We start from the raw sequence: 15,867 nt of genomic DNA on the forward strand, positions 1-15,867 counted from the left end.
CACCTTAATTGCACTGAAGCAAAATTTAGCTTTTATTTTTTTGTTATTTTTCCTTATATATCTTGTCACGAGAACAGTGTCATAGATACTCGTTTTTTTCTATGTATTTATTTATTTGTATAGATACATGATTATATTCCGTCTTATACTTGAATTATGCCTCACTGACTTTGTAGCACGTGCTGCCATGTGCTCTCCGCCCTCGCCGGATTACCCACAATGCAACACCTCAGCCCATTTATCCGCGTGCCACTCCACTTTTGTTGCTAGACAACGGCGTGAGGCTATCAGTATGACTCCAATATGTCAACAAATCCAAAGTAATCCTCAACGAGTGGCGATAGTCATTTGTTTAGTATAACAGTGTTATCTATTTTACAAGTTGGCCCTGCCTGTATACTGTACATGTACATATACATGTATCTACTGTGTGCGTGTGTTAACATGCTAACCTAGTGTCATCCTCACACCGACGGAGTGTTTTCTCTCACATTCATCCAGGGTACATTTATCAAGCTTGCATCCGGTTTCTAGATAGGATAGTGACAACACTTATCTCCTGATATTCCCTTATCAAAAAACTATTAAAGCCTAGAAAGACACATTAGCCCAGTTTTTGGGGTTTTTTTTCAACTTGCCCAGCGCTCTCATTGCTCAGTCTGGTTGGGTGCAAGGGTTTATTTGCTGTGCATGCACACACACAAACACACTCCGAAAAGCATTGCATCAGTGCTCTCTTGAAATGATATTACAGCCTCATTTGTCAAGTTTCATATTAAGTTTGAACAACAATAGAATGGTTTCATACCACTGACAAATGATTGATTAATTGTGTTTCCGATTCAAAAATTTGCCACGGCTAATTTTCAGATTTGGTGATGATGAGCCAATAATCGAGCAGATTACAATTCAACATTCCAAACTCTGATCTTTTCCCGTTCAAAGCAGGTGAACATTCGCATATTCATGAAGCACAACTCGCCAACCTATATGCATTTTAACTCAGTCCGATCCGTCACTCAAAAGTACACAAATGTCTATTGCATACGTAAGTAGTCTCGCAGCTAGGGGTGCTGTTGTGTAGCATGTAGGGAAAAACAATAGAGAGCAATTTTTTGCTGATTACCTCGAAAATATGTTATGCACTCATTTTTACCCCTGGCCGTGTTTAGCCACGCAAAATTACGCAATTGTCAATTTGATTTGCTTATGTGAAATACGGGCAGCACGGTGGAAGAGGGGTTAGTGCATCTGCCTCACAATACGAAGGTCCTGAGTAGTCTTGAGTAGTCTTGGGTTCAAACAAGTTGGAATTGGGGGTTAAATCACCAAAAATGATTCCCGGGCGCGGCCACCGCTGCTGCCCACTGCTCCCCTCACCTCCCAGGGGGTGATCAAGGGTGATGGGTCAAATGCAGAGAATAATTTCGCCACACCTAGTGTGTGTGTGACAATCATTGGTACTTTAACTTTAACTTTTAACTTTAATCCCGGGCTCGGGATCTTTCTGTGTGGAGTTTGCATGTCCTCCCCGTGACTGCATGGGTTCCCTCCGGGTACTCCGGCTTCCTCCCACTTCCAAAGACATGCACCTGGGGATAGGTTGATTGGCAACACTAAGTTGGCCCGAGTGTGTGGATGCGAGTGTGAATGTTGTCTGTCTATCTGTGTTGGCCCTGCGATGAGGTGGCGACTTGTCCAGGGTGTACCCCGCCTTCCGCCCGATTGTAGCTGAGATAGGCTCCAGCGACCCCAAAGGGAATAAGCGGTAGAAAATGGATGGATGGATATGTGAAATACGCCAATCTGCACTGTAAAATCTTACCAGGATTTCACAGCATATATAATGTAAATATAGTATGTAAATATTATAAATATGTTATATTTTATATTGCTACTATGGTACACTTTTAGTCGACTTTATACCTTTTGTTTTCGCTCTCTTTTTGTGCCCTTGTGTAAATTATCCTTTCCATCCGTTGTAATTGAGCTACTTTGTGGAACAATTTCCCTTGTGGGTCAATAAAGTTTGTCCAAGTCTAAGTTAATAGTTTTTATCACAGTAAAATACTGTAATTCAAATTTATTGTAAACTTTCAAGAAATGGTCGTAAAAAAATTACAATGTTCTTATATTTTACATCAATTAACAGTAGTATTTCACAGTAAAATACTGTAATCAAGGAAGTGAGTGTGACTTAAATCATAATTTGGTCAAAGGTTTGGATCTGGCGCATGTGTTACATTTTATCTTCCTTCCTGCTCCTTGTAGCACGACACAGCAGACAGCACCGCCGTCTGAGTTGTGGGTGTGTTTTGGCTCGATGGAAAATGAAGGAAACTCGCTTATGATCTTGTTTTTGAACCATTTAGAACATGTTTTATTCGAACAGATCTAAGGCATTGTCACACGCGATCAGCTTTTTGAGCATCTTGTTTTCCACTGTCTATGCAACACACATTGCACACACATGTTTGGAGCTAACATTTTTAACAATATGTACCTTTGTTGGCATTAATTTGTCATTAATTACCTGTCATGTTTCCTTCTTCCGCAGTAAGAAAGATTTAGGAGTGTCGTGCACTGACAGGCACGGATGTGGGCGCGGCTGAGAGGCCTCGGATTAGTGGAAAATTGGCATTCTATAAATCTTTATCTTTACACTTGGGAAGAGATTTAGTACTCACATTTAGGTTTAGATTGAACATTTAGATTTAGATTTAAAATGTAGGTTTAGATTTAACATTTAGGTTTAGATTTAATATTTAGATTTAACATTTAGGTTTAGATTTAATATTTAGATTTAAGATTTAGGTTTAGATTGAACATTTAGGTTTACATTTAGCATTTAGATTTAACATTTAGGTTTAGATTGAACATTTAGGTTCAGATTTATGATTTAGATTTAAAATTTAGATTTAGATTTAACTTTTAGATTTAACATGTAGGTGTAGATTTAACATTTAGATGTAGATTTAAAATGTAGGTTTAGATTTAACATTTAGGTTTAGATTTAACATTTAGGTTTAGATTTAACATTTAGGTTTAGATTTAATATTTAGATTTAACATTTAGGTTTAGATTGAACATTTAGGTTCAGATTTATGATTTCGATTTAAAATTTAGGTTTAGATTTAACTTTTAGATTTAACATTTAGGTTTAGATTTAACATTTTGATTTAACATTTAGGTTTAGATGTGCCATTTAGTTTTAGATTTAACAATTAGGTTTATGATTTACATTTGAAATTTAGGTTTAGATTTAACATTTAGATTTAGATTTATGATTTACATTTAAAATTTAGGTTTAGATTTAACTTTTAGATTCAACAATTAGGTTTCGATGTGCCATTTAGTTTTAGATTTTACATTTAGATTTAAATTTTAGGTTTAGATGTACCATTTAGTTTTAGATTTTACATTTAGATGTAGATTTAAAATGTAGGTTTAGATTTAACATTTAGATTTAACATTTAGGTTTAGATTTAATATTTAGATTTGAATATAGGTTTAGATTTAATATATAGATTTAAGATTTAGGTTTAGATTGAACATTTAGGTTTACATTTAGCATTTAGATGTAACATTTAGGTTTAAATTGAACATTTAGGTTCAGATTTATGATTTAGATTTAAAATTTAGGTTTAGATTTAACTTTTAGATTTAACATTTAGGTGTAGATTTAACATTTAGATGTAGATTTAAAATGTAGGTTTAGATTTAACTTTTAGATTTAACATTTAGGTTTGGATTGAACATTTAGGTTTAGATTTAATATTTAGGTTTAGACTTAATATTTAGATTTAACATTTAGGTTTAGATTGAACATTTAGGTCCAGATTTATGATTTAGATTTAAAATGTAGGTTTAGATTTAACATTTAGGTTTAGATTTTACATTTAGATTTAACATTTAGGTTTAGATGTGCCATTTAGTTTTAGATTTAACATTTAGATTTGGATTTATGATTTACATTTAAAATTTAGGTTTAGATTTAACTTTTAGATTCAACAATTAGGTTTAGATGTACCATTTAGTTTTAGATTTTACATTTAGATTTAAATTTTAGGTTTAAATTTAACATTTAGATTTAGATTCATTATGTTTGGATTTAACATTTAGGTTTAGAGTTGCTATTTAGGTTTAGCTGTAACATTTAGATTCACCATTTAGGTTTAGTTTCAAGATTTAGATGTAAAATTTAGAGTCAACATTTTATTTAAACTTAAATGTAATGAAAATGAGCTAAATGTGAGAAAAGTGTGTTAATTATGAAAAAAGTGAGTTGAATGTGAGAAATATATTTACTAGAAAGGTTTGACTGAATATTTACATTCGGCACCCCATAGTCAACACCCTCCTCTCATTCAACGTCCATCCATCCATTTCCTACCGCTTGTCCCTCTTGGCAATTGTTTGAAATTGGCATTAATGCCACCTACAGGACTTGTGTGGAACAGCACCAAATGAAGGTCCTACAATTTCACATATTTGGGTTTGAGAATCTTTCGAAACACACTTTGGTACATTTCCCATGAGGACATGTGACTCCAGCATGCAATACGATTGATCATTCTGTTGGTGGATGAAGAACTAAGTGGGGGCTTGCAGGTGTCGTGGGGGCTTGCAGGTGTTCTGGAGACTAGGGGCACATCGTCTCGGGGCCGCGTTAACCATTAACGTCGCCCATATAACACTGTTACTCATTACCGCCTCTCGCTCTTGAGACTCCCTCTGACCTGAGTCCCAAGTAGGAATCCCGCCAGGTGTGTGTGTATTTTTGTGTGTTTGCGTGTGTGACACTCCTTCAATAACAGCATTGAGCCTAGTTGGAAAGTGTCCTTCTATAGATGACAACTTCCTGCTCTTTCTTTTTTTTTGTCTCACGCACAGCCTCATCTTTTCCAACGATCATTACTAACCTTTATCCTCCGGGCCATAAAATACTGAGGATTCTTGTCCACAAAGTGAATGTTTTTAACTTACAGTCAATCTGATCTAAGTGGTGAGAGAACACAGTTTGTTGGTTTTGTGATGATTTCTTGTCATATAAAAGACCTGTTGACAAAATCAGTAGAGCTCTTGCTCTGGCAAACAGAAGTGAGCCTAAAAAGTTTCCGCTTTGATCTCAGCTAGGTAAAAAAAAAAAAGTAATAGTTTTTGCTGTGCCTTTTGTAAAAGTTCCTTTTATTGTTATTTTTAGGATCAATGCCTCTAACCTTAGCAACCTCAACTGGAGTAAGATACTCAGTAGGCTTCTTGCCTTCACTTTTCATGTACGATTAATTCTTACATCCATTTAGCATTTTTAGTTCAAAGTCTCGCAATTTGACCAAAAATTGCTTGAGTAGAGAAAACCACTAGATGCGACTTCAAAGTTCAGCTATCTCGTAAAAAATATTTTTCAAAAACATTAGGGTTCTTGCTAGAGATGTCCGATAAATGCTTTAGAATGTAATATTGGAAATTATCGGTATCGTTTTCTTTTTATTATCGGTATCGTTTTTTTATTTTTTTTTTATTTTTATTAAATCAACATAAAAAACACAAGATACACTTACAATTAGTACACCAACCCAAAAAACCTTCCTCCCCCATTCACACTCATTCACACAAAAGGGTTGTTTCTTTCTGTTATTAATATTCTGGTTCCTACATTATATATCAATATATATCAATACAGTCTGCAGGGATACTAATAGTACTAACCTTTAACAGTTAATTTTACTAATTTTCATTAATTACTAGTTTCTATGTAACTATTTTTATATTGTTTTACTTTCTTTTTTATTCAAGAAAATGTTTTTAATTTACTTATCTTATTTTTTTTTTTTAAAAAGGACCTTATCTTCACCATACCTGGTTGTCCAAATTAGACATAATAATGTGTTAATTCCACGACTGTATATATCGGTATCGGTAATTAAGGGTTTGGTCAATATCGGAATATCGGATATCCCTAGTTCTTGCAATGACTTAGGACTGTTAGCATTTGTTGTTAAAAATGGAAATTTATTTTTTTGTTGCGTGGGGTGAAATAATTCCCTTTAATTTTTGGACAGTTTGATGTTTTTTCAAAAGCAAATATTCACAGCTGTTCTGCTCTGATGGTATCAGATATTATTTTCTCAATGATCAAATTTAAAATACGGTACATATACTGGAAATTATTTAGACAGGGAAGAAGGGCAAAATATTACCCTGGGGAAAGAGAAGGGTTTACATGTATGATTTTAGCAGGTGACTTGACAAATGACATGACAGCATTTGACATCTGTTTTGAACTACCTGCACCGACCAAAATCAATAGTTTTCTTGCTTTGACTTGACCTCGGTTCTCATCTTATATTTAATACATTCTGTGAATTGCTAAACATATTTGAAAGTAGGAAGATGACAGAAAAAATATGGCCAGGTCTTAGCTATCCTGTTTGTTATTAAAAAAATCATCTGGGTTCTTGCTATAACTATCTACCTACCCTAACCAGAATTCTGCCCCTGTTTTCCTACACCGTTTTTAGTTATCGTGTGGCCAAATGTTGCACGTGACAAACTAGTCTGTTTGCCCGCGGAATAAAATGTCCAAAGTTGGTGACTTAGTCTTTGTTTTTCTTATTGGTGGCCGCCATTATGGCATTTATCAGCTTGCATTGATATAACAGCATGTAGTTCAGCGCGGCTGCACCGCTCATCTACAAGGCTGCGTTCTAGCAGATCTGTAAACATGCCGTCTTTGCAGCGCCGAAGCACCAAAGCTGCTGACCGACGTCTAGCAAAACAAAAGAGTAGGATAACACTGACTGTGACGATTCTCATCTCATGCGTCTTGTGGTATTTGTGCTGCGTTCAGGAAGTGTGAGAAATAAGAAAATGTATACAGTTAATTGTAATGTATCACATATATCCAATAAAATATATATGCAAAAAAAGTTTTTTTTAAGAATCTGCTGCAAAAAAGTGAGTCTCTCACAAGTTTTTTTAAACTGAATCAGCAGACCACAAGTTGAATAGCCTAATTGATGGAAAAACAAGAGGACCTAAAATGGAACCCTGAGGAACACCATTAGTATAACTAAAGAAGTTGAACACATGATTACTGACTGCATCTGAAGTAAACAAGCTACAGCAACACCTTAAGTTACATAAATTACATTACAAAAAAAAAATGTAATTGCCAAAAAGGAGAGGACTTAAAGGGGCGCTTTGAGGAACGCCTCAGTTATGTAATCACACGTTTGGACCCCAGTGTTCTACGTTTGCTAGCAAGGTTAAAGTGTCAATGCAAGGATCTGCCAATGTGTTTACAGTGGTCCAAGATCCTCTATATCAGTGGTCCCCAACCACAGGGCCGCGTCCCGGTCCGTGCATCGATTGGTACCGGGCCGCACAAGAAATTTAAAAAAAATGAAATATAATTTTTTCCAATTTTTTTTTTTATTAAATCAACATAAAAAACATAGGATACACTTATAATTAGTGCACCAACCCAAAAAACCTCCCTCCCCCATTTACACTCATTCACACTCATTCGCACAAAAGGGTTGTTTCTTTCTGTTATTAATATTCTGGTTCCTACATTATATATCAATACAGTCTGCAAGGGATACAGTCCGTAAGCACACATGATTGTATTTCTTAATGACAAAAAATAAAATAACCCAGCCCCCCCCCCCCCTTGTTCACCCCCTGGGAGGTGAGGGGAGCAGTGGCCAGCAGTGGTGGCCGCGCCCGGGAATCATTTTTGGTGATTTAACCCCCAATTCTGACCGTTGATGCTGAGTGCCAAGCAGGGAGGCAATGGGTCCCATTTTTATAGTCTTTGGTATGACTCAGCCGGGGTTTGAACTGGCAACTTACCGATCTCAGTGTGGACACTCTAACCACTAGGCCACTGAGGAGGTGGTAAGTTGTGTCCGCAACTTATTGCGTAAAGGCTGCGAATACTTATGTACACATAATTTTTTTAGTTGTTATATTTTTAATAGATTAACAAGTTTAAATAAATAAAAAAACACATTGTCATTATAGGATATTGTGTGTAGAATTTTGAGGAAAAAATACATTTTGGAATAAAGCTGTAATATAACGTGGAAAAAGTGAAGTGCTGTGAATACTTTCCGGATGCATTGTATACAGTTATACCATAATACTGTTACAACATTATGCTATTATACTCCCACCGTGGGCAAACATGGCAGATACAGCATAGTGTTTGACAGTCATATGATAAAAGCATCATTCCAGCAAATAGAAGGTTTCTTTTTTGCTGCCATAGAAAGAAAGCAGTGTGCGTGCGTCTGTGTCTACTGGCCTTCCAAATCTTATCACATCCTGGAGGCTTTTATTATTTGTTCCTCACATTTGAACACATGAAAAGAAACCCTGTTGACCGAAGGTTCGTAAGCCCTTCATGAAGTTGCCCCCCTCAAAAATAAATGTAAAAAAAAAAATCATAAAACAGTCAAAATGATTGTTTAATTCTTGCACATCCTCCCCTTAAACTGACCTTGACTGCAGCAGCAGCACTAGTAGTAGGGGGCCTGCAAGGTCTACCAGCTGCACGCACACACTCCACCACACCACATTACAACACACACACACACACACACACGCAGCATCACCCTTGCAAAACAGAGACCCTCCCCTCCAAGTGTGTGTGTTGCTATCAATGACGTTGTCCAAGGCTGCCAAGTGTCATGCAGCAGCTGATTGAGAGGAAAGTCACACGGCGTCCAGGGCCGACCTTCTGTTCTCAGACAAAACACACACACACAGGATGGAGACACTAGCGCTGGAAACAATAACAACAGACATCGATGAGGCCACTTTTTCCACACGCACGCTCACACTCAAAACGTGAGAAGATGAAAGATGGACATGTCAGTCTTTCCTGTGTGGGACGCTCGTACCATAATTGATAACGTTCTGTATACAGTTTGTTATATAATCTTGCAGCTGCCATTACAATTAGGGATGTCCGATAATGGCTTTTTGCCGATATCCGATATTCCGATATTGTCCAGCTCTTTAATTACCGATACCGATATCAACCGATACCGATATCAACCAATATATACGGTCGTGGAATTAACACATTATTATGCCTAATTTGGACAACCAGGTATGGTGAAGATAAGGTACTTTTAATAGAAATTAATAAAATAAAATAAGATAAATAAATTAAAAACATTTTCTAGAATAAGAAATAAAGTAAAACAATATAAAAAACAGTTACATTGAAACTAGTAATTAATGAAAATTAGTAAGATTAACTGTTAAAGGTTAGTACTATTAGTGGCCCAGCAGCACGCACAATCATGTGTGCTTACGGACTGTATCCCTTGCAGACTGTATTGATATATATTGATATATAATGTAGGAACCAGAATATTAATAACAGAAAAAAACAACCCTTTTGTGTGAATGAGTGTAAATGGGGGAGGAAGGTTTTTGGGTTGGTGCACTAATTGTAAGTGTATCTTGCGTTTTCTATGTTGATTTAATAATAAAAAAATACAGATAAAAAAACTGATACCGATAATTTCCGATATTACATTTTAGCGCATTTACATCTCTAATTACAAGTCATATATTACCACTAATATTAATATGCGTTCATCACCACCGATATTATCATTTTATCATCATCCTCATCCGACCTGCCATTTTACTGCTACTTGCCATGCATTATGCTACGGAGCCCCTAAAGGGACATGGAGGGGGAAAAAATGTGCAAGATCTGGCAATACTTTTGTGAGATCTCGCAATACTTCCTCTCAAAAGGTTGTTTTCCTTTGTCAGTGAACCGGAAGTAAAACAGACACAGCGATGGAGGAACCATCATCCGTGGGAGAAGTTTATTGATTTGACCTCTCTATACACTAAGAACCGCTCCAAATCGTCCTCCATGGTTGCAACTAGGGCTGGGCGATATGGCCTTTTTTTTAATATCTCAATATTTTTAGGCCATGTCACGATACACGATATATATCTCGATATTTTGCCTTAGCCTTGAATGAACACTTGATGCATATAATCACAGCAGTATGATGATTCTATGTGTCTACATTAAAACATTCTTGTTCATACTGCATTAATATATGCTACTTTTAAACGTTCATGCAGAGAAGGAAATCACAACTAAGTCAATTGACCAAAACTGTATTTATTAAACAGTTATTAAGCAGTGGCACAAACATTCATGTCATTTCAAAACAGAAAGTGCAAGATTGTCAGAGACATTTTAAAACAAGCTATTAGTGCACTTTTGTGCATGATGTCACTAAGATGACATATCAAAACAACACTAAATTAAAGTGCACTTTGTACAGAACGCCACTACAATAGTTTAAAACAAATAAAGTGCACTTTTGTGCATGATGTCACACAAAATATTTCAATAACTGTCAAATAAAAATGAGCTGCATAATAGGAAATCAAATAGTGTATGTCCTTCACTATGTGGTAGATTACTGCTTTTCCACTTTGTATCAGTCCATCTTAGATGAGCTCAGGCCCAGCGAAGCCGACGGCGTTTCTGGGTGTTGTTGATAAACGGTTTTCGCCTTGCATAGGAGAGTTTTAACTTGCACTTACAGATGTAGCGACCAACTGTAGTTACTGACAGTGGGTTTCTGAAGTGTTCCTGAGCCCATGTGGTGATATCCTTTACACACTGATGTCGCTTGTTGATGCAGTACAGCCTGAGGGATCGAAGGTCACGGGCTTAGCTGCTTACGTGCAGTGATTTCTCCAGATTCTCTGAACTCTTTGATGATATTACGGACCGTAGATGGTGAAATCCCTAAATTCCTTGCAATAGCTGGTTGAGAAAGGTTTTTCTTAAACTGTTCAACAATTTGCTCACGCATTTGTTGACAAAGTGATGACCCTCGCCCCATCCTTGTTTGTGAATGACTGAGCATTTCATGGAATCTACTTTTATACCCAATCATGGCACCCACCTGTTCCCAATTTGCCTGCTCACCTGTGGGATGTTCCAAATAAGTGTTTGATGAGCATTCCTCAACTTTATCAGTATTTTTTGCCACCTTTCCCAATTTCTTTGTCACGTGTTGCTGGCATCAAATTCTAAAGTTAATGATTATTTGCAAAAAAAAAAATGTTTATCAGTTTGAACATCAAATATGTTGTAATATGTTGTCTTTGTAGCATATTCACATTGAATATGGGTTGAAAATGATTTGCAAATCATTATGGGTTGAAAATGATTTGCAAATCATTGTATTCCGTTTATATTTACATCTAACACAATTTCCCAACTCATATGGAAACGGGGTTTGTAGTTTTATGCATGACATGTTCCCTTAAACTTCTCTTTCTACGACCTTATCAACCTCAACTACTCCAGCGAGGCTTCCCTTTCCACCACTAGTATTATATACTCCAACTACTCATACTGCAACTATCACTGCTACTTTTTTACTTCAACCTACTTTTGCTACAGTAACCTTATACTGACTCTCATTACTCTGATTTCAACTGGTCATTCTACTATGACCATACTCCTACTACTATATCTACTCTTACGATGCCTTTGACTCCTACCACTGTATTCTCCTTCATCTTCTTCTCCCATTCTACTTTATTACTCAACTTAACTACTACTGATTTAAAGTTGGTATTATTTGCAGATGATACAACAGTGTTTTGTTCAGAAGAGAACACACATAAGCTAATACAAATAATAACAGAAGAAATTAACGAATTAAAAAACATGGTTTGACAAAAACAGACTATCTTTGAATCTCAGTAAAACTAAAATAATGCTATTTGGTAAAAGTAGAAGGGAAAGTCAAACACAAATACAAATAGATTGAATAGAAATTGAAAGAGTAAATTAAACCAAATTTCTAGGTATAATGACTGATGATAAAATGAACTGGAAATCTCATGTAAAAAATATACAACATAAAGTAGCAAGAAAAACGTCAATAATGAATAAAGCAAAACATGTTCTAGACCAAAAATCACTTCATATTCTTTACTGCTCGCTAGTGTCACCATATCTGAGTCATTGTGTAGAAATATGGGGAAATAACTACAAAAGTACACTTCATTCATTAACGCTGTTACAAAAAAGATCAGTTAGAATAATACATAAAGTTGGATATAGAGAACATGCAACCCTTTATTTATTGAATCGAAAATACTGAAATTCCACGACATAGTGAATTTGCAAACAGCTAAAATTATACACAAAGCAATCTACAATCTGCTATGCAAGAATATACAACAATTCTTCTCTACAAAAGAGGGGAAATATAATCTTAGAGAAAAATTTAATTTAAAACATTTGTACGCACGTACAACACTTGAAACCTTCAGTATATCAGTATGTGGAATTAAATTATGGAATGGATTAAGCAAAGAAATCAAACACACTAATATGATCCACTTCAAGAAACTCTTCAAACTTAAAAGTTTTTTTACAAAGTACAAAGAAGAAAAACCATAATGAACATTCTGAATTTATTTCATCCATCCATTCATTTTCTAGATAATCTTACTCATCTCACCATATGAAATATAACTTATTTCACTAATTTTTGTTTATTTATATTTATTGTTACTACTTATGGAGCATATTGTGAATACATTGAGAAAGGAAGTGAACAAAAGTTTTAGCAACTACTATTTCAAGGAAAAGGGGTAGGATTAAATATACTCTGCTTCTTCCTACTCCTTTTCAAACATGTTGAATAGAGAAACTGGAAATTGTGATGTATCATGTTGTATGCTTGCATGTTCCAAATCAACTGAAACTCAACTCAACTCTTTCTGCTATTACTACTACCGCATTTTTCGGACTATAAGTCGCAGTTTTTTTTCATAGTTATATGAAGGGGGTGTGACTTATACTCGGGAGCGACTTATGTGTGAAATTATTAACACATTAGCGTAAAATATCAAATAATATTATTTAGCTCATTCACGTAAGAGACTAGACGTATAAGATTTCATGGGATTTGGCGATTAGGAGTGACAGATTGTTTGGTAAACGTATAGCATGTTCTATATGTTATAGTTATTTGAATGACTCTTACCATAATATGTTACGTTAACATACCAGGCACGTTCTCAGTTGGTTATTTATGCCTCATATAACGTACACTTATTCAGCCTGTTGTTCACTATTCTTTATTTTAAATTGCCTTTCAAATGTCTATTCTTGGTGTTGGGTTTTATCAAATACATTTCCCCAAAAAATGCGACTTATACTCCAGTGTGACGTATATATATTTTTTCCCTTCTTTATTATGCATTTTCGACCGGTGCGACTTATACTCCGGAGCGACTTATACTCCGAAAAATACGGTACCTTTATTACTACGGCACACAAACTACCCTCTTCAGTTCAGATTTACCTATCGTATTGTACTACAGTTACTCCAAACTACCAACTATTGGCTCTTTCTCCTGGTTGGTCTTGCTAGTCTTAACTCTTTGAGTACAAATATACTACCGGTACTGTACTACTTTCTTCAATTCTAACAAGTCTTTCTACCACTTGCAGACTGGACTTTCTACTTCTATTACTCCAGTTGTCTCCATCTTGTCTAACCGTGAGTACACAACAATTACTCCCTTCTATGCTACACAAGTCCAATGACTGTTAATGGGACTATACAACGTAGTACCCCAGTTATAGCTCGCAGAGGACAGATCTGATGCGTAAAGAATTGTGCCCTCCTGTCCGCCTTATCAGCATCTAATGGCTTTTAGAACCCTTGAGTTCAAATGGGTGATGGATGGATGCTCTTATCTGGCTGATGGCTCTTTCCAGGCGTGCTTCTTTTTTTTTTTAACCAGTCATCAGAATGTAACCGCTTTCCAACCTTCCAAAATAAAAGCATCAAGATTCTATAACTACGAAAGCATCTGTTTATGTCGTGTGCTGTGATTCACTAGATAGTCCAATTTTAAAAGTACTTTGGACTTCTTATTCATGCATTAGATGGCAGCATCAAATAAATCAATACGATTCCTTCACTGTCTTGGGATAAAAACGATTTGGTTCTTTAGGGCCACAACCATTAGGGGCTCTGCGTAGGGGTCAAATGCACTTGAGGCTGGTGTCAGGATGATATGACATCATGTGAAATAACAACACACACGTGCAGGTGAGCCGGCGTGGACCTTCCCTGTGGGCGAGTCAGGCTACGTGCAAGGCCGTCCATGACAAAGGTTGCGTTTACACCTGTCGTGGTCTTGTTTAATCATCTACTACCTCAAACAGCGCTCGGTTGGGAGTTGGAACGCCGGCCTACAAGACTCCGACAAGGCCACACCTTTCCCTGCGCCGGGTTTTCAAGCCTCCCATAAAATCAAAAACCAAAAAGGGTGGGAACGGCGACACAAACAGGAAATGGAGGACGTTAGTGGCCAATTTAAAGTGTCAACGGTCTCTTTTATTTGACACAGGTGAGGTGATGTTCATCTTTGCTTGAAAGCGGAGGGACAAAGCATCTCTTTTAAAATATTACTTGAACAATAACAATGATAAAATCAGGTTTATGTTCAAAATAAGTATTAATTAGGATATGTAATAAGTATTAATTATCTGTGTGATAAAATAATACATTGAAGTCCATCCATTTTCTACCGCTTGTCCCTCTCGGGGTCGCTGGAGCCTATCCCAGCAGGGAAGGCGGGGTCCACCCTGCACACTTGCCAACACAGATAGACAGTCAACATTCACACACAACCTATCCCCTGGTGCATGTCTTTGGAGGTGGGAGGAAGCCGGAGTTCCCAGAGGGAACGCACACAGTCACAGGGAGAACATGCAAACTCCACACAAAGACACCGAGCCCGGGGATCATATCCAGGATCTTCTTATTGTGAGGCAACAGCACTAACCCCTGTTTCACCGTGGTGCAAATGTTGTAATCATCGAATTAATTAAATTACTAATTATATTTTGATCGATTGTTAAAATGCTTAACACTAATAGGAACATTTAAATTGTTCACATTTTACAGAGTGGTTTCTACTTTCATTTTCTGATTTATGGGACACAGTTTGTTCAAATCAGTTATTTTAAAAGAGATTATTAAAAAAAAAACTTTACTTAAAAATGGTCAACTTTGAACTTTGAAGCAATCAAATCAAATCAAATCAACTTTATTTACAATGGATGGAACTTACAATGGACATTTATAAAATGAAGAAGATGACGGCTTTTATTAATTATAAATCGGAGAAATGTAATTCATACTGGGAAAACTGGGTCAATGATGTCACGCCTCATAAGCCTGATTTTATTTTCTCGGATTAGTGATTGTACACCCTATATGTCTATATATATATTTTTATTTTTTTTGCCCTATCTGTTTATACTATTTTATTAAATGTTTTATTATTATTTATGATTTTTTTTTATAATTGATTTATTTGTAAATATTATTATTACTTTGGTTTGGTTTGTTTTCTTGCTGTTTTTCTCTTTTTTGGCGGTAAAGGGTAGCATCGTTGGAATATAAACAAAAAAATATTTTAACATTTAGTGCAGACAATAGATGTATGATGTATGCAAATATGATGTAGTGGATAGGTATGTCTGATGTCAATAAAAAATGTAATTGAAAAAAAATGTCTTTTAGATTATTTTGATGAATTTATTACAATGTTATAATAGTACATGTAATACAATCAGACATGTAAGCAGTAAGAACAATTAGTTTTGTATATTTTACATAAAACATTCTACATTCTTCAGTTTTATTCAACACAGATTGTGTTGTATCGGTCTCTACTGAATAGATCAATGCTTGAAAACAGATGGCCAAAATATGCTGTGTTTGACCAATTCTATTGGTTGTTTATTTTTAGTAGTTAAAAAAA

General features: G+C 35.8%; 1 long non-coding RNA gene across 1 annotated transcript in view; it reads left to right on the forward strand.

The window, feature by feature from the left end:
- The window catches only part of LOC133619019 (uncharacterized), a 29,641-nt gene extending 15,788 nt beyond the window's left edge, over positions 1-13,853 (forward strand). The window contains exon 3 of the long non-coding RNA XR_009817380.2: positions 13,538-13,853. This is a non-coding gene — a long non-coding RNA (uncharacterized lncRNA). The remainder of the gene's footprint in view (positions 1-13,537) is intronic.
- Positions 13,854-15,867: the final 2,014 nt, after the last annotated feature.

This window comes from Nerophis lumbriciformis, linkage group LG19 (assembly GCF_033978685.3).
Source record: "Nerophis lumbriciformis linkage group LG19, RoL_Nlum_v2.1, whole genome shotgun sequence".
Lineage (NCBI taxonomy): Eukaryota > Metazoa > Chordata > Actinopteri > Syngnathiformes > Syngnathidae > Nerophis > Nerophis lumbriciformis.